This window comes from Phoenix dactylifera, unplaced genomic scaffold (genome assembly GCF_009389715.1).
Source record: "Phoenix dactylifera cultivar Barhee BC4 unplaced genomic scaffold, palm_55x_up_171113_PBpolish2nd_filt_p 000392F, whole genome shotgun sequence".
Classification (NCBI taxonomy): domain Eukaryota; kingdom Viridiplantae; phylum Streptophyta; class Magnoliopsida; order Arecales; family Arecaceae; genus Phoenix; species Phoenix dactylifera.
In genome coordinates, this window is record NW_024067838.1 from 31,588 (window position 1) to 51,340 (window position 19,753).

General features: G+C 49.1%; 1 long non-coding RNA gene across 1 annotated transcript; it reads left to right on the forward strand.

Annotated features, from left to right (window-relative positions):
- The first annotated feature begins 14,711 nt into the window (after positions 1–14,711).
- Positions 14,712–19,472, forward strand: LOC103702880. Its single transcript, XR_603371.2, has 3 exons — positions 14,712–15,100; positions 17,528–19,207; positions 19,362–19,472. It is a non-coding gene; the product is annotated as an uncharacterized LOC103702880 (long non-coding RNA).
- Positions 19,473–19,753: the final 281 nt, after the last annotated feature.

Below are 19,753 nucleotides of genomic sequence, written 5' to 3' on the forward strand. Positions count from 1 at the left end.
CATCCGAGGGTTAGGCCTCAGGAAATTCTTCCGACGCTAAGCCAGGCATCCGAGGGTTAGGCCTCAGGAAATTCCACTCGTTGGTCGACCAAGGCTGGCGCATGCCGAGGCAACTGGTCGGGGCTTCAGGCTAGTCTGCTCCCGGGATGGTCATCGGGTTAGCCTGGCATCCGAGGGCCGAGCCTCGGGACCTTCCACTCGTTGGTCGGCCAAGGCTGGCGCAAGCCGAGGCGACCGGTCGGGGCTTCCGGCTAGTCTGCTCCCGGGATGATCATCGGGCTAGCCAGGCATCCGAGGGCCGTCAAGCCTCAGGAAATTCCGCTCGTTGGTCGGCCAAGGCTGGCGCAAGCCGAGGCGACCGGTCGGGGCTTCAGGCTAGTCTGCTCCCGGGATGATCGTCGGGTTAGCCTGGCATCCGAGGGTTGTCAAGCCTCAGGAAATTCCGCTCGTTGGTCGGCCAAGGCTGGCGCAAGCCGAGGCGACCGGTCGGGGCTTCAGGCTAGTCTGCTCCCGGGATGATCGTCGGGTTAGCCTGGCATCCGAGGGTTGTCAAGCCTCAGGAAATTCCGCTCGTTGGTCGGCCAAGGCTGGCGCAAGCCGAGGCGACCGGCCGGGGCTTCAGGCTAGTCTGCTCCCGGGATGATCGTCGGGTTAGCCTAGCATCCGAGGGTTGTCAAGCCTCAGGAAATTCCGCTCGTTGGTCGGCCAAGGCTGGCGCAAGCCGAGGCGACCGGTCGGGGCTTCAGGCTAGTCTGCTCCCGGGATGATCGTCGGGTTAGCCTGGCATCCGAGGGCCGAGCCTCGGGAAATTCCGCTCGTTGGTCGGCCAAGGCTGGCGCAAGCCGAGGCGACCGGTCGGGGCTTCAGGCTAGTCTGCTCCCGGGATGATCATCGGGTTAGCCTGGCATCCGAGGGCCGAGCCTCGGGAAATTCCACTCGTTGGTCGGCCAAGGCTGGCGCAAGCCGAGGCGACCGGTCGGGGCTTTCGGCTAGTCTGCTCCCGGGATGATCATCGGGCTAGCCAGGCATCCGAGGGCCGAGCCTCAGGACATTCCGCTCGTTGGTCGGCCAAGGCTGGCGCAAGCCGAGGCGACCGGTCGGGGCTTCCGGCTAGTCTGCTCCCGGGATGATCATCGGGCTAGCCAGGCATCCGAGGGCCGAGCCTCGGGAAATTCCACTCGTTGGTCGGCCAAGGCTGGCGCAAGCCGAGGCGACCGGTCGGGGCTTCCGGCTAGTCTGCTCCCGGGATGATCATCGGGCTAGCCAGGCATCCGAGGGCCGAGCCTCAGGACATTCCGCTCGTTGGTCGGCCAAGGCTGGCGCAAGCCGAGGCGACCGGTCGGGGCTTCCGGCTAGTCTGCTCCCGGGATGATCATCGGGCTAGCCAGGCATCCGAGGGCCGAGCCTCGGGAAATTCCACTCGTTGGTCGGCCAAGGCTGGCGCAAGCCGAGGCGACCGGTCGGGGCTTCCGGCTAGTCTGCTCCCGGGATGATCATCGGGCTAGCCAGGCATCCGAGGGCCGAGCCTCGGGAAATTCCGCTCGCTGGTCGTGCGCTTGTCGCTCGCTGCCCGACGGGGTTTCTCCGTGGCCAGCCGCGATCATGTTTCTCCTTTTCTCAAGCGTTGCCTGGGGGAACACGAGAAGGGCATTAAACGCTAATTAATGCGTTACCTGGGAAATCGGATCACCAGCTGCTGCTTGCGAGGAGTGTTAGTTGAGCGGCCGCGATACGCGGGTTCTTCGAGGAGGATACGGCCTGGGCGCGAGCGGAGATATGTGGACCTAGGGGTACATGACACCCGGATTGTCCTGCACAAAGAATGCGGTTTAAGGAGAATGACGCTTAGGAAATCGCGGGGAGATACGCCTCGGGAGCCGGAACGGCTCCGGTTTCAATGCGCCTGCATTTATTGGAGCCACCCGCATCGGAACGACCAGGGGGCCGCAGTTTGGCTATAAATACAGGTGCAGGTACGATGGAGTTTGCCAAGCCGGAGCTGTTCAGGTTGCCATGGATCGCGGACCTCCTCCTTGGCATATGACTGAGAGACTCCTGTTGAAGGAAAGGGGAGACGCTCCCCTTGCGACTTCAGCCAACTAGCCGTTTCATCTGGGATCAACAAGGAGGGTCTTCCCGGCGGAGCTCCGCTCTAGGCGTTTCATCCGGGATCACATCTCCCCTCCTTGAAGTTCAGCCTCCCGATCGAGCTCTGCACCAGACGCTCAGTCCGGGACCGCGCCTCCATATGCTCTTCCCCCTCGTATTCCTTCTCTTTCCTACCACTGGGGAGGATGGGAATATCCTTTGGAGGCGGCGTTCCCCTGGGGGCAGCGGGAGCTTCTTCTGCGGCGGCTCCTCGTCTTTTTGGTGAGGTGCTGGATGGCGCCTCCGGTTAGAAGCACCCACTTCCGGTGGGATTGCAGCTGCTTTGGATTGAGGGTTTGGGATCCTCGGTCCTCAGCTCCACAGATTCTCCACCTCTTCTTTGCTTTCTTTACTCCCTAATTCCCCTCTGGGAATTCCTTGTAATCACACGAGCACGCCATTGTAACCAGAAATTATTGAAATGAAAAGTGTTGCACCTTTTCAAATTGTCTTTCTGGCCTTGTTGTTCTACTGGTAATACATCCGCAGGTTAGCGGAATTCCAGCCCCTTGGAATTTCTCGACCATCTAGGGCTTCCAACTGGTAGGAGCCAGGTCGGTTTACCCAACGAACTTTATACGGGCCTTCCCAATTCGGCGCTAGCTTCCCACCTTCCGTAGGTTGAGATGCCTTAGCTCGCCTCAGCACCAGATCTCCAATTCTGAAAAGCTTCGGTCGGACTTTGGAGTTGTAATATCGGGCCACCCTCCGCTGATACATTGCCATCCGAACCTGCGCCATTTCCCTTGCTTCTTCCAAGAGATCCAGGTTCCCTCGGAGTTGCTCCGAGTTGGCCTCGGGTCGGTGTGCGGCTACCCGAGGTGAGGGAAGTCCGAGCTCTACGGGGACAACGGCTTCCGTGTCATAGGTTAGGCTGAAAGGCGTCTCCCCGGTAGGAGTCCGATGCGTGGTCCGATACGCCCAAAGGACATTCTCGAGTTCCTCGACCCAAGCTTGCCCCGTCCGTCCGATCCGCGCTTTGATACCTTGGAGGATTGTCCGATTTGTGACCTCGGCCTCGCCGTTGGTTTGTGGATGCGACACGGACGTGAACCGATGTTCGATCCCGAACTCCTCGCAGAAGTCTCGGAAATGCTTGTTATCAAACTGTCGACCGTTATCCGAGATGAGGACCCGAGGTACCCCAAATCGGACAATGATGTTCTTCTTTACGAACTTCCGGACTTGCGCCTCCGTGATGGTGGCCAGTGGCTCTGCCTCCACCCACTTGGTGAAGTAGTCGATGGCGACAATCAAAAATTTCCGCTGGGCCGAAGCGATGGGGAATGGTCCGAGGATATCCATTCCCCACTGTGCAAAGGGCCATGGGGCGGTGATTGGCGCCAAGGGAACAGAGGGGACTCTCTGGATGTTGGCGTGGCGCTGGCAGGCGTCGCATTTCCGTACGTGATCCTTTGAGTCTTCCAATAAGGTCGGCCAATAGTAGCCTTGCCTCATGATCTTATGTGCCAGGGACCTAGCCCCCAGGTGCGATCCGCAGATGCCTTCGTGGACTTCGCTGAGGGCGTAAGCCGCCTCCGAAGGGCGGAGGCACCTTAAGAGGGGGGCGGTGAACGAGGTCCGATACAGCCTTCCTTCGTAGAGTACGTAGTGGGTGGACTTCATAACAAGTCGCCGAGCTTGATCTTCATCTTCGGGGAGGATCCCTTCGGCGAGGTAAGCTACAAGCGGGTCCATCCAAGATGGTTCCGGATCAATTGCCATTACCGCTTCAGCCTCGCCGATGCTCGGGGCATCTAGGGTCTCCAGGTATATCGCCCTTGACAAGTTGTGTGCCTCAGCGCCCACCAAGCGGGACAACCTGTCGGCCCTAGCATTTTCGCTCCTTGGGACCTGCTGAATGTCAATACTGCCGAGGTCGGGAATGAGTGCTTGCACCTTCCGGACGTAGCTCTGCATGGTCGGGCTCCGTGCCTCGAACTCCCCTCGAACCTGCCCGACCACCAGCTGGGAGTCGGTGAAGACCTTCAGACGCCGGATGCCGAGCTCCTTGGCGAGTTTGAGTCCCGTGACTAGGGCCTCGTACTCCGCCTCATTGTTGGTCACTGGAAATCCGAACCTCAAGGCATACTCGGCTATCACTCCATCGGGATTGGTAAGGACCAGCCCAGCCCCTCCACCTTCAGGGTTCGACGACCCGTCAATGTGGAGCGTCCAGATCGGGAGATCGAGGCTGGGTGTTTCCGGCGGCCTAGGTTCCGTCTCCTGCACAGTGCACTCAGCGAGAAAGTCCGCGAGCACCTGGGCCTTGATGGCGGGCCGGGGCTGGTAGCGGATGTCGAACTCACCAAGTTCTACTGCCCACTTCACCAGCCGTCCCGCATTCTCAGGATTGCTGAGGATCTGCCGCAGTGGTTGATCGGTCAAAAGGGTGACAGAATGAGCCTGGAAATAGGGGCGAAGCCTCCTGGTCGCAGTCAGCAGCGCGAAGGCGATCTTTTCAGCCTTCGTGTACCGCGTCTCGGCATCCCGGAGGACTCGGCTGGTGTAGTACACGGGCTTCTGAAGTTTTGCCTCTTCCCGAACCAGTACTGCGCTGACTGCGGTTGGGGAGACCGCCAGGTAAAGGTAGAGCATCTCCCCCTCTTGCGGCTTGGACAGCAGGGGAGGAGACGCCATGTACTCCTTGAGCTGGTCGAACGCCACTTGACATTCAGCCGTCCAGAGGAAGTCTTTCGGGCGCTTCAACACCTTGAAGAACGGTTGGCAGCGTTCGGCCGATTTTGCCACAAATCGTCCGAGCGCGGCGACCCTCCCAGCGAGCTCCTGAACCTCCTTCACTTTGGTCGGAGGGGACATATCTTGGATGGCCTTGATTTTGTCCGGGTTGGCCTCGATCCCCCGCTGGTTGACAATGAAGCCGAGGAACCTCCCGGCCGAAGCACCAAAGGCGCACTTCGCTGGGTTTAGCTTCATACGAAACTTCCGCAAGGTGGCGAAGGTCTCCTCCAGATCCGCAATGTGCTGATCCACATGGCGGCTCTTTACCAGCATATCGTCCACGTACACCTCCATGTTCCGGCCGATCTGCTCCTTGAAGATTTTATTGACGAGGCGCTGGTAAGTAGCGCCAGCGTTCTTCAGACCGAAAGGCATTACCTTGTAACAGTACAGCCCCCTGTCTGTTATGAAGGCCGTTTTCTCCTCGTCCTGTGGAGCCATCATTATTTGGTTGTAGCCGGAGAAGGCGTCCATGAAAGACAGCAGCTGATATCCGGAAGTCGCGTCGACCAGTTGGTCTATTCGCAGAAGCGGAAAGCTATCCTTGGGGCACGCCTTGTTCAGGTCGGTGTAGTCGACGCACATCCTCCACTTTCCGCTCGCCTTCCGGACAAGTACGACGTTTGCCAGCCACTCGGGGTAGCTCACTTCCCTTATGAAACCTGCCTCCAAGAGTTTGTCTACCTCCTGGTCGACCACCCGAATCCGATCCGGGGCACAGTGTCTCTTCTTTTGCTTTACTGGTCGGTGGGTCGGGTCGACGTTGAGGGCGTGAGAAATGACCTCCGGGTCGATCCCAGGTACATCGGCCGCCGACCAGGCAAACACATCAGCATTGGCTCGGAGGAATTCCACTAACCGGAGCCGAGCTTCCAAGTCGAGGTTGGCACCGACCCGGACCGTGCGGTCCGGGCGGCCTTCTTCGAGGGGAACTTCAATTACGCCCTCGGCCGGCTCCCCGTGCCGCAAGGCCACTTCGTCTCTGGCGTCAAGGGACTCGACGCTCAGGGCCTCCATGGGCTTCTTCCCTTTGAGAGTTGCTAGGAAACACTGCCGTGCGGTTGGTTGGTCACCTCGGACCTCTCCAATCCCGGCCGCCGTGGGGAACCGCATGAGCAAATGGTAGGTAGAAACCACCGCGCGAAGGGCGTTCAGTCCGGGTCGTCCGAGGATAGCGTTGTAGGCCGAGGGGACACGGACGACCAAGAACCCGAGTCGCACCGTGGCTTCTGCGGGTGCAACGCCCGCAGTCACAGGCAGCTCAATGACACCTTCGGCCGAGATAGCGTCTCCAGTGAATCCTATGAGGGGGGTGGATGTTTTGTGCAACAATTGTCGGGACAAGCTCATCTTTTGGAAGGCCTCGTAATACAAAATATCAGCTGAGCTTCCACTATCCACAAGAACACGCCTTACATCATAGTTCGCCATAGTGAGAGAGATCACCATGGCGTCATCGTGGGGAGTCTGAACCCCCTTTACATCTTCATCACAAAAAGTGATTACATTTCCGACCCGCTGCCTCTTCGCGACGGCCACTCCTGATGCTTCCGCCGAGCCCCCTGCGTTCCTCACGGGCCGAGAGCAGCCCCCAGTGATGGTGTGGATCACTCCCGCAACGGGTCGATTCTGCTCCCGAGGCTCCTGAGGGGCCGGGTCGGCCGGACGCGGGTCTGCCGGGGGACGTCGGTCGTTTACATATCGACCGAGACGCCCTCGGCGAATGAGAGCCTCGATCTCGTCCCGAAGCTGGAAGCAGTCTTCGGTATCGTGGCCGTGGTCTCGGTGGTACTCACAGTACGCCCGAGAAGGCCTCCTCCCAGGGATCTTCTTCATCTGCCTCGGGACCGGGAGGTCCTCCCGCCCCTTGACCTCCATGAGGATCTGGGCCCGGGGGGCCAGGAGTGGGGTGTACCGGTTGAAGCGTCGGTGCGGAGAACGAGGGCGTGTGGCGCCGTGGTTCCTTGCTGGTGACGGGCTTCTGCGCCGGCGTTGAGGCGTCGGGCTCCTCCTCTGGGGTGCCTCTTTTCGCCTTTTCTTCCCGGGCTTTAGAGGGGCCTCGGCGGCCTCCTTGTTCCGGTGGGATGCTGCCTCCTCGGCGTCTGCATACTGGTTTGCCCGAGATAACAGCTCCGGAAAGCTCCGCGGCAAGCGTTTGTCCAGGGAGAAGGTGAGTCTGCCCTTCCGGAAGCCACGCTTCAGGGCTGAGAGAGCCACTTCCTGGCTCAGGTTCCGGACCTCCAGTGTAGCCTTGTTGAAGCGGGTGAGATAATCCCGCAGGCTTTCTCCCTCGTTTTGCCGGACATCAAAGAGGGAGTCGGAGACCAGTCGCCGCCTGCTACTGACGGCGAAATGGCTGATGAAGAAGCGGGTGAACTGGTCGAAGGACTGGATGGAGTTAGCCTCCAGGCCGGCGAACCATGCCCTTGCCGAGCCACGGAGGGTCGCCGGGAAGGCCTTGCAGAGGAGCGGATCCGATGCTCCATGGAGGAGCATAAGAGTCCTGAAACTCTCCACGTGGTCCCGCGGGTCCGCCGCCCCGTCGTAGGGTTCGATCGCCGGCATTTTGAACCCCGGCGGGTTCGGGGTCCGCAGGATCCTCGAGGCAAGCACCGGCTGGGAGGAGATCTCCAAGTCAGCGAAGGGATCTTTGGAGTGGCCCTTCAGGACCTGGAGTTGTCTGTGGAGATCGTCCACCCGTCGGTCCAGGGAGCGCGACCGGTGGGTGGGGGACAAGGAGCGGCGCGAGGGGGACCGACTGGAGTGCGGGCCCCTCGAGGACTGGGGTGTCTGAGAACGCGCCCGGGTCCGCCTCTCGTACCCCGCACAGCTCCGATGAGAAGGTCCTGGCAGAATGGACCGCACTCGAGAATCCTCCTCGCGCCGGCGCTCCTCTCCATGGGAGAGGAAGGAGCGCGGGTTGTGAGGAAGAGGCGAGTGCTCGGGGGGCAGCGGCTCCTGAGCCCGTTGCGGCACCCGAGAGATCACACCCTGTAGATTCTGCACTGCCTCCGCGAGGGTGCGAACCTGCTGGGCTAGCTGGTCGAACTGAGCAGCTTCGACCGTCTGAATGGGAGAAGGGGCGGTGGAGTGCTGCTGAGAGTGCGTTGGGGACGCAGCAGCCTCTCGGCCGGAGGCGCGAGAGGCTCCGCGACCGGAAGCATTGGAAGCTCCACGACCACCTCGCCGTGCCATTACGATCGTTCTAAGATTCGGGCCCTCCTTCTAGCGCCAACTGTTGCTGGTGGTCCAAACCGTGAACGATTGGCACTACGGTGTGAACAGGGTTCCGTCTGAGTTGTCTTGGTTGGTGTTGGTTGCGCTCCACCTTCCGCCAAGAAACCTGCAAACAAGCCTTGCACCACCACCAGGGTGGTGATGGCCCTCCGACGGTCAAGTCAGAGGAGATTGGAGGAGGAGGAGTGGTGATAATCGTAAGTAAGAGAGTGCTCTGGGAGATATTGCTCACCTCCCCCCTTTCTCCCCCCAGCCGCATATATACCTGGCTGGGGGGTCTCTCAGGGGGGTTCGTTATCGTGGGGCACGATGGTGTGGCCACTGACATGGCCGTTACAGGGCGTCGTGGAGCAGCACCGGGTACGGCCACGTCAGGGCATAGTGGGGCTCCGCTTTGTACGGCTGATGCAGGAGATCGTGGAGCAGCATCGGATACAGCCGTTGCAGGGAGTAGTGGAGCAGGAGGCCGCGGCGTGCCTCTGGGGAATAGCCTGTCGTTATCAAGAGATCTCCGACTCGGGGTCGGAGCGCTGGATCAAGGGGCAGCTGACTCGGGGTCGGGCTGCGGAGCCGAGGATATCCGACTCGGGGTCGGATTGCTGGATCAAAGGGCAGCCGACTCGGGGTCGGGCTGCGGAGCCGAGGATATCCGCCTCGGGGTCGGATTGCTGGATCAAAGGGCAGCCGTAGTCTTCCTGGGCGCGCGTGCCGGTCACGTGGGGCATGGCGGCTTATTTCCCCCGTAACAGATACCAATACGTCAACCGAAATTCTTTTTGATATTCCTTGTGCTACCTTATAATGCACGGTATTTTAACCATTAAATATTTGTACCTACAAAGAATTTGTCTTGGATGGCTTTCCTATTCTTTCCTCTGAAAGCCAATAAATATAGAAACGACGAGGACAACTACGGCTACAAAATATGCATGGCTATTGAGAGGATGTGGTTCCTACTGGGAGACAAATAGAGTTTCTGACTAAATCGTCTTTTTTGCTGCATAATATTTGGGAGGAATCCTTCTCGAGAATTACGAGTATATTTTTTTTCTCTCTTCGTCAACTTCTTTTTTCTAATTTTATTGGTCATACTCATACAAGATCAATATCAGTCGCCAACAAATAAATAAAATAAATATTTAAATGTTTAAATTATCGTAAACTGGAATTGTAATGCGCCCTCTACATGATCAAAGAGAAAAAAAATAATTTGAAATATTTAGAAGTGGAGTGGGATATACATATGAATTTCTCGACTCCAGGAGAAGTTCACCGGGCCAATCGTTTTCTCTGATGCTGAGATCGATGGAGCCAGTAGTAGATATTGGGCGAACTCTCTCTCTCTCTTTGTCAAGCTGTTGTTGGCAAGGGTTTGTCCCTTGAATTCCTTTCAAAGGGATTGAAATTGAGATTGTTGAGCTTCAGAGAGTTTAGAGCAACCTCTCTCTATACTGGCCACTTGCTTTTTCAATTTGATAAAGAGGAGAACTGAGATTGGGTTATGGCAAGTGGGCTTGGAGTATCGCCATCCAGGTTTTAGCACTAGAATGCTGGCATCCCAATTTTAGTGATAGATATGATTATGCTCATGGTATGGGTTCACTTCCTTAGTAGGGCTGACCATTGGCTGAGCTTCAGTATAGGAAATATCAAATTTTATATAGATTCTGCTCGAAGTCTGATTAAAAAAAAATTGAAGTTTAAGTCCGAAGCCCGGTCAATGATTAGCTCTATTTTCTAAATATCAGTGTCTTCAGGTTGACCTCATCAAGCCACTCAGGGCCATGTATCATATTGTGGTGAAGCGTCATAGGACATGCAACCTTTAAATATGAAACTTGGTGAGGCGCCACCATTCGTCCAACCTTGCCACAAAGGACCGAAGTATCACCTGTGATATGACAGCTATTGGGGCAGAGCTCAAGACAACTTGGGAGGGCATCACATTCGCGAGGCGTATTGTAGGGGCTGACAATATTTTTCTGGAAGGGGACTCAGTAATGGTGGTCGAGAGGATCCGGAATGAGGAGTAGAGAGATGATGGACGTCTGCTGCTCAGAAATATCCACAGGTTAGTGAGAGACTATGACCCATTTTAGGTTCCTTATATGTATCGGGAGACAAACAAGACTGCAGATTGGGTCACCTCCTTCACTGCTCATCACTTCAGAGAGGTTCTTTGGACATGCTTTGTAGCCGCTCCTCCACCTTTATGCCATCTTCTTTCCCTCGACTTTGTGGGCTGCAGTCATAGTAGAGTAGTGTGAGCTGTCGTTGTACAAAAAAAAAAAAGAAAAAAGAAGGTCCGAGGTATGACGCTTCTATTCAGGCGCAAAATAGGTAAAGGACTTCTTCTACTAGCAGGTAGGTGACGGAAAATAGATTTGTCTTACAAGATCCATGGATGTTTAACATCCCTATTAACAGGATTCCAATTCCAATCAACTCTTCCGTATGTCATGATAATTGAAGGGTCTCCCAAATAATGAAGATGAATCATGGAACCTTCTGCTTTTAGAGGAGTCGTTTCCATCGAAATTAGCTCATAAGTTTTGTAGTATTCCGATCCCTAAACACTTGTGTGATGACAGCCTTGTTTGAAAGGGGTCTAGTTTTCGAAGGTTGAAAGCGAAGGATGCGTACAAAACTATGTTACATGAAGAGAAGATGGTATCCTTTCAGGCAATACATGTGTATCGGGAGGCAAACAGAGTGGCAGCCTGGATTGCCTTCTATGTTGCTCGGCATGCCGAAGAGTTTCTCTGAGCTTGTGCTGATGAGCTTCCTCCTACTCTGTATCATTTTATGTCTCCTAACTTGGCAGGCTATACCCATATAAGAGCTATATGAAATGCCGTTTTTTACCAAAAAAAAAAAAGGGACTCAGCCACTACTTACAGTTTCCATTGGATTTAGAGAATGATGGCAGCCCCTCGAGTGAAGGTGTACAGGTGGAAAGTAAGCTAGGGTAGAATACCACGTAAGGAGTTTCTACCTACCAAAGGTCTCCTACAGTTGACTTTTGTCCAGGCTCAATGGAAAAACTTTACACTACCGGAACCCTAGCATTGTCGGCACTTTTCAAGTCACTTGCCGATGCTTAGAGACACCGTAGGATAATGCCCCGATATTTTAAAAAGCATCGAAGAAGCATCGGCAATGCAGACATAGAAAAACCCATTCTTAAATGCTACTCATTTGCTACCACTATGTGGCATGAAGCGCGTCGACACAGGGCAAGTAGAGCAGCCCCATAGATGCTTTCCTGTCTTGCTCAACGCCTTGCAACAAAGTTCTACGAAGCCACTTTAAATGTAAGTGGTTCTAGCAATCCACGGCACCAGGATATGGACAGCTTGATAAGCTCACCAAACTCATCCTGTGTCCTATTGTCCTGGATACTTACTCTCTGGGGTGTGGTAAAGGTGTGCTTTGATGCTTCATGGAAGGAAAGCAAAAGGAAAGCAAGGCTGAAGCAGGTTTTATGATCAGAAATCATCTACCATCTATTTCTCATAACAATCACCTTCAGTCATGTGAAAGTAAAAGTAGATGTCTGGGCTTCCTCAAGGTCAATTTTGATGGATCTGTCTTGGACGGAAGTACGCGGGGTGACACAGGGTGTGTTATCAAGGACCTGAACGCCAGAATGGTGACAGCAGGTGGTTGTCAGCTATTCGATGTTTCGACTCCTGGTGCAGAGTTGATAGCCGCTTCGGCAGGCCTTCGACATGCCCGGCTAGGGTTGCGAGCTCGCTCAGTCATCCTGGAGGATGACTCGGTCACGGTTATCAGCTGGATCCAGGAGGTCCGAGGAGTGCGGGTGACAACCACCCTTTGCTTCGTGACATCTAGGCCATGACGAGGGAGGAAGTGGCCTTTCAGACTAAGCATATTTTCCGTAAAGCTAATGAGACTGCGGATTGGGTGGTTGCCTATATGGCCAGCCATACGGGTAGTACTGTGTGGGCTGAGGATGGGAAGCTGCCTCGGGCGCTCCAAGATATTCTGTTTTCTGACTTTATTGGGTGTGTTCGTAGTCGTCAGATATAAATCGCCCGTGTCGTCGAAAAAAAAAAAGAAAAAAAGGTAAAAGTAGATGCAAGGATCTTATCTTTGGCCGAGTATTTTGGAAATGGATAACTAATTACATATGAGGATGTAGTATATTTATTTATTAATGGTAATGAGAGTGATGAGTAAGAGTATGGATGATTGATAAATAAGTCTTGGATAAAGTCATTGGCAACCAAAAAGAAAAATGTCATGGGCATTTAGCATTTAGACTCGACATACATGGTGATTTTCCAACACAAAAACTTTCATTAGACCATCCGGGAGAGTCATGTTGCACATCTTTCCCAACCTCGTGCATACTATTTTGAACAATCAAATATTCTAATGTGCATCAAATTCAGGCTTATTCTGCTTCCATTCAGGGTGGGGAAGATGAGGGATGGGAATAGACTTGGGCATCGGGCCGTGCCGGGCCGGCCCGGCCCAGGCCCACCGGGCCAGGGGTCTAAACGGGTCGTGCCTGGCCCGGCCCGCTTCGTTAGCGGGCCGTTCCAGGCACGGCCCGCTCAGCAGAAAACCGAAGCCCGGCCCGGCCCCAGGCCCGTCGATTGGCGGGCCGGGCCCGGCACGGCACGAGACGGGCCGTGCCTGGCACGGCACGTCTCGGGCGCAAACGGGCCGTGCCTGGCACGGCCCGTCTGGAGAGGGGGGGAGAAAATAGCCGTTTCCAACGGCTATTTTGGGATTTTTCCAAAAATGCCCCTCCCAACAGTCCAAAAACAGCTAAATTGAGGGGTATTTTGGGTATTTTAATGGAGACGGGCCGTGCCAGGGCCCGGTTCAGGCCCTGGCTCGCGGGCCGTGCCCGGCCCAGGCCCTTATGGGCCGGGCCGTGCCGTGCTTGGCCCGCGGGCCAAGAAGCGGGCCGTGCCAGCCCAGGCCCTAATGGGCCGTGCCGGGCTTGGCCCGCGGGCCAGAAAACCGTGACCCAGCACGGCCCCCTTGAATGGGCCGTGCCTGGCACGGCCCGGTACTGTAGCAAGCGGGCCGTGCCGGGCCATGGGCCCATAAGGGGGTGGGGCGGGTACGATCGCGAAGAAGAGAGAGATGAGAAGAGAGCGAAGGTAGACGGAAATATCAACATCGATCCAAAAGTTATACGGACGAGAGAAGGGTGAGCGTGAGAAAAATAATTGAATTTACATTTAAAAATTATATTTTGTTTTTTATTTGAAAATTCAGTCGTTAATAATTCTTTTAAATATAAATGCATTATTGTTTTACTTAGACAAAGATAATTGTTGTATATCTATTTTTTGAAGGTATAAATTAAGCACCATCGTCGAGGAAAAAAGTGGTGTAGCAATCTTTATAATATTTTAAAAATTAGCTCAACAGTTAATTGGTATCCCAGCACCTAACCTTACGGTGGATTACTCTTCCAACTGTTGTTAAAAAGATTCTTGATGGCACCTACATCTTCCAAATTATGTTTGGGTCATAGAGTTTTAATGACAATATTTACAATTTCAAGGTAACAAATATTTTTTCAAAAAGTGAATCTCAACATACCGATCTAGATAAAAGTTCTAGATCCCAGCACCTAACCTTGCGATAATTACTTCTTCAACTGTTCTTACAAAGATTCTTGATAACACCTACATCTTTCAAATTATGTTTGAGTCACAGAGTTTTAATGATAATGTTTGCAATTTCAAGGTAACAAATATCTTTTCAGAAAGTGAATCTCAATGCACTGATCTAGATGAAAGTTCTAGATTCGGACCTTTTTTGTCTTAAGTTCAAGAAGAATCTATTATTCGTCTCCTAAAAATAAATTCATAATAAATTTTTTCAAGAAGCAACTCCTTTTAGAAAATCATCAAATACAAGCCGGTAACATATTTTAAATATTGCTCTTTTCTTTTTTTTTCTTTCTACAAAAAAAATAATTGGTATATCTCTGCATTACCACTGCAGAGAACCATTACCCGCATCATCTGGAAAGATATTGCGGCGGAGGTAATTCAACTTTAAACATTTCCTTCCCGTGTTTTTTTATATAATTTTTAATTATATTTCATTGTTGAATCTTTATAATTGAGTAATACTCTTATAGATTTTTATACTTTTTTTTAATTTAAACGAACAACTTACAAATGATGAACTTTAAGATGTAAGTTTATTTGCTAAGATAAAATAGAGAAAATAGTGCTCATTTGCTATTTTAGGTAAACCGGCCGCACGGGTTACATATTAGTGTAAATTTAAAAAATACTATTTTAATAGGACAAAAAAATATAATAGATATTACAAAAAAATATAATAGATATTAAAAAAAATATAATAGATATTTAAAATGAACATATATATATTTTTTTAATATCTATTATATTTTTTGTATATATATATATATATATATATATATATATATATATATATATATATGTATGTTTTCAGAGATGGATAGAGCTGCAGATTGAGTTGGCTTTTTTGCTGCACACCATCCAGAAGAGATTTTTTTGGACTGATTTCGATTTTGATTCCGGTTTTTTTTTTTTTTTTTTTTTTTTTTTTTTTTTTTTTTTTTTTTATGTCGCCACGCTGAGGATAGCGTTCATGGCTGATATGGACTACCGTTAATAAAAAAAAAAAACAGCATAAATCCTCCTCTAGAGCACGGGCAAAATAAGGTCTGCAAGATAAAAACGCCGACGCAAAGAGGAAGAGTCCCGAGCGGAAGGAGAAGGAGAGCGATGAAGCCCACACCGATGTCGTATTTGTACGAGCAGGTGAACGCGATGGAGGAGGGAGGGGGCCTGGCGGTGGGGATGGAGGTGGACGACGGCGACCCCGTCGACGTCCTCGGCGAGCTCGAGCGTCCCCCCCTCGACGCCGACTTCTTCAACTCCTTTGAGGACGACTTCGACGACTCCGACGTCTGACCGCAGTGCCGGTATGTCTCTTGTTCTCACCCATTAATATCTTCCATTTTCCATGTCGATCGGGAAATTAGGGTTTTGGAAACCGTGATCGATGGATGGCGACTCGATTCTAGGGTTTCTTTTTCTTCCACTTTGTTTGAAAGATTAGCCTTTGGGGTTTGCAGTGAAAGAGGACATATTTTGTGGTTTATAGTGAAACATTACCTAATTACTCTCTACGCAACATTGAATGATTGCAAGACTGAGTTTTGTGGTTGTTGCTTCAGATTTACAACATGATCCATTACCTAATGCTCTTTAAACCGTGGTGTATGTTCCCTGTAACTTGAGGGCAAATCTACCAAGCTGTCTTAGTTCAATAGTTCAAGTCATTTTTGCACAATGCATAATTCTGTATGCTATCGAAGATAAACTGGTGTTGCTTGCACGCTGGATGAATTCCCAGTTACTATATCTATGTGATATTACCCACGTTGGCAAGGATATGTGGAGAAGAAGAGCTGATGAAAGGGTGGGTTTTTCGGGTTACTAGAAATCACCTTTTAGATGGATTGCAATATATTGAAAAATCTAGGGATGTGGATTAATGGCTTCCATGATCCCTCCTACTTCCCTTTCGTAATTCCTCTCCTTGGTGGATTCGCACCAATGTGGAGATATCTCGCATGTATGGCAGCCAGGCATCCAAACAACCCCTCAGATCATATTAAGAATCTCATATATTTTAGTATGGTTTCAAAAGAAAACTTCACAACTTTCTGTTACGGTGTTTAGAAGTAGCCCTTTCCAATGTAAATTGTTAATTTCCCAAGCTTTTTCAAAAACAAAATGACCCCCTTGTCTGGTGAATCATGAAATTTTCGTTGTTCTATCTAATGGTCTGGTAGTGCTAAAACCATGCACCTCATAATTCTCTTCTCATTGATAAAATTTGTAAGCTTTTTGGAGAAGGGAAAATGTATAAGTTTTTGGGAGAAGGGAAAATGTATAGGTTCTTTTTTCATTTTTGGTGCACTTTTTAACTACAGCCTTATAACAAGATTCTAAATCCTGAGAAGTTTGCTTCTTAGCTACTTGGATCATATCATCTTATATGTGGGATCGTGTTATAGTACACAAGTTTGGGTCAACCTTTTCTTACTGGATTCACAAGTTTGGCCCAATTTTCCAGTTTTATATTGAAATCTTGGCCAGGGAAACTTGAGTCAGTAGAAGGCTTATCATAAGCTCACAACTAGGGATAAGATCCAAAGAACCCATGCACTAGCATTATATATACTAATATTATCAACAAATTCGTATAAAGATAAAAGAAACATGGGGTAATGCACGGTATATTCATGTTTTCCATGTATACATTTACAATATTATAAACAAGTTTTTCAGTATCAACACCCATAGGCAAGCCAGTTGCCCTACATGCGTCGCAGATCATGCTGAAACAAGAAAGGATTTTTTAAAAAAACTCTTTTTAACTAAAAATATCAAAGAAAGGGTTAAACAGTTTCCTCCTGGGTGTCAGTACTAGCACAGCATAATACATCTCTCTCCTGACATGATCGATACTTGAAACCATGATAATAAGTTACTGAGTCACTATGTTATAATAAAATTTGTTGTTTCCATGCATTGTGATAGTTAGGTTATACAAACACTATCTAGGGTACACTAGACATATGCAGTCAAGGCAAGTATAGAACATCTCGTAATAGATAAAAACCTATAATGCTCCACTGTCCAAAGGGCTGACAAAGCAATTGTTATAACAGGCTAAGGATGATGAGAATGGCATCATTGATTAAACAACCTCCTATGGACAATATCACATATTGAAATTGAATCTTAGGTGATATGAAGATGCAAAGTGGGTTTATAAATGAAAGAAAAATTTACTATTTTAGTGGACTGGTGTTTGAGATGATATCATTTTCTTCTCTTGCAATAATTCTCAGCAACAAATGTTAGGAGGATGGTTTTTAGTTTTTACTCTTGAATGAATTTGAGAATAATTTGACGTTGGATTATCCTAGGTTCACCATTTATAAGACAACCATCGATCACTATCCTTGAGAAATTAGTAACTCATTAAAAGAGGGTTCCTACGTAGTATATTACATGGGATGCTGCTTGTCATATTACTATCACTCTAGAAAATGGCCTGTAACATATTCCTAAATAACAAGTGTTCCCCATTTTGAGCCTTCATACTTTGGATCTTAAAAGGCAAAGACTTATCAACACCAGAAGAATAGTTAAGTTTGAGCAATGTCTTCTTGAGGAAAATGGCTAATTACTTTATCTAAATTTTAATATGGATAAGATCTTTAGTTGAATCTACATTCTTTGATCTCTTTATGCCATCTTACACTTCCTGTTTGGTAACATAACCTTGTTTGGCCGCATAACTCTTACTGATTTCTCTCCTTTTGTACTTACAGACAAATGCTTGATGGGGAAAGCTCTTTGCAAGGAGGACTCTTAATTATATATATTGCTGGAAACTTATTTATGTCTGGGTTTCTTGTCATTATTTTCTGCCAAATGTTGGAATCACTGAAACCCTGGAACCACCTTTTGCATGGTTGTTGGACTTCAAAGGGTTTGAACCTGTGAAAGCTTAATAGTTTGGTTTCAGCTCTGGCTTTGAGTTTAAAGCTTGCTTCTGCTTGTACTTGTGCTGATGAATTTGAAGTGAATATAAACCTTGGTTCAACCATCTAATTTGGGTTACATCTTCAAGCATAGGCAGCAGCAGACATGCTACTGAAATACTTATTTCTGAAGTCATTACTTTCTATGTTCCTGCTAATAATGTACAAGGGGCTGGAAGGACATTCAACTTTGTTTGATTAATTTATGGAGGGTGTCTGCCTGAATTCTCTAGTTGATCATGAAATGACATTATTATTGCACAAAAATCTCTAGAAAATTTTAGGAGGCAGAGAAGTGTGTGTGTAGATACATACATACATACATAAAGAAGTGTTGGGTTGGGTACATACATACATACACAAAGAGGTGTTGGGTTGGGTTAGAAATATATGTTAGGATTATCAATACCAGGTAAGCTGTGCAAGGCAGAAATGAATCAAACAAATTTAAATCTTCGTAGGTTATTGACAAAGTTAGTCCAGCATTCATAAATCTTTTAATAAGTAGAAAGAGAAAGTACCCCTGCTTTTGAATATTGGACTTATAATGAAGATTGTGTAAATATTGTAGAACTAGCTCAACACACACACAAACACACATGCAAATGTAAGGTTTCTTGTGCTATGGAAGCAGTATTATGATTTTTCACTTCTTTAAGTCATAGCCTTATGTAAAACTCCTTGGGCCACGAACCTGAAATCCCTCATTGAAAAGATGCAAAGCTATGATGGAGATAGCTTGACATCAAGAGTAGATGGCAAACAAGTATTGATAAAGAAGATAATCTGTATTCAGGGAATGTGCACTGCCTTCCAGATGTTAGAAAATCTATACAGCCTTATTACTCCTAGTAAATGAGTCCCATTATTCATTCATCTTTTACTGCTATACACTTATATCCGTTGCTATGTATTAAATATGACAAGTGAAGGCATTGTTCTCTATCAAGAGTTGCTTCCATGCTGTGAAAATACTATTCAGATTTTACAATTGGATTCTGGAGGCGATTGGATTATTAGTGTGATATTCAAACTGTGCCAGGCGTTGAAATTTGCAACATAGTATGGCATGTAGGAAGCGATACATGTAGGAAGCGATACATGTTACATGACCGGGTAGCTGGAATTGGTTTAGAGCTTGTGACTTATTTCATGCTATACTTGTCTAAGAGCAATTCAGTAGGCAGGGATAGCATCAGAATTGGTTATGTTGTTTTGTGCATTTTTTTCATGGATGTTTTTACTTTATGTGCATATCTTCGTAGTAATCTGGCTCGAAATTTGAGCAGTCAGCAAGTTCATCTATAAATTGTCGTAAAGCATGTATTTGGATTGGGATTGCTGGTGCGAGGAGCTGCCATGAACTTAAAGAGTTACCCAGAAAACTTTAAAAATCCAGGCTGCGATTCTTGCTGCTACTCTGAAAGTGGTGTCATCACACTACTCCCAAATCATACCACTTTATCAGTAAGGCTCCTCTATGTCTCTCTCGTCCCCCCCTCTCCCTCCTTTTCCATTCTTTTTTTTTGTTTCTTTTTCTTTTTATTTCTATGGCCACTGCTGTTGACATATTGATTGATATTTTATGTGTTTTATCTTGTAATTGGTCATCTTGGCGTAGCCTTAGAGGATGAAGCAGTCACATTATCATGCTTGCAATTAAGGTATAGCTCTGTATCATGTCATGCTCCACACACACAAATGAAACTCTGATTTGATGTTGATTCCTTGATCTATTAGCTCCTTTCTAATAATGGGACTTGCGTTCTGATCTCATGATGGAGGATTTGATCCACAGTATTTGATTTGTTTTCTCTGGAAAGACTCATGGGATCTTGCAGAGTTGTCCGTTTGATTCTTTGCACCCATTTTATGGAACATGTTGCAATATAAACAGGCGCAAAAGATCAATGTCTGTGAACATTAGTTACTCAGAATAATTTCATTACGGTCGAATTGAAATCTGCACTATTTTACCACTGAATGCTTGCTTAGATGATATCATCTCCTGTT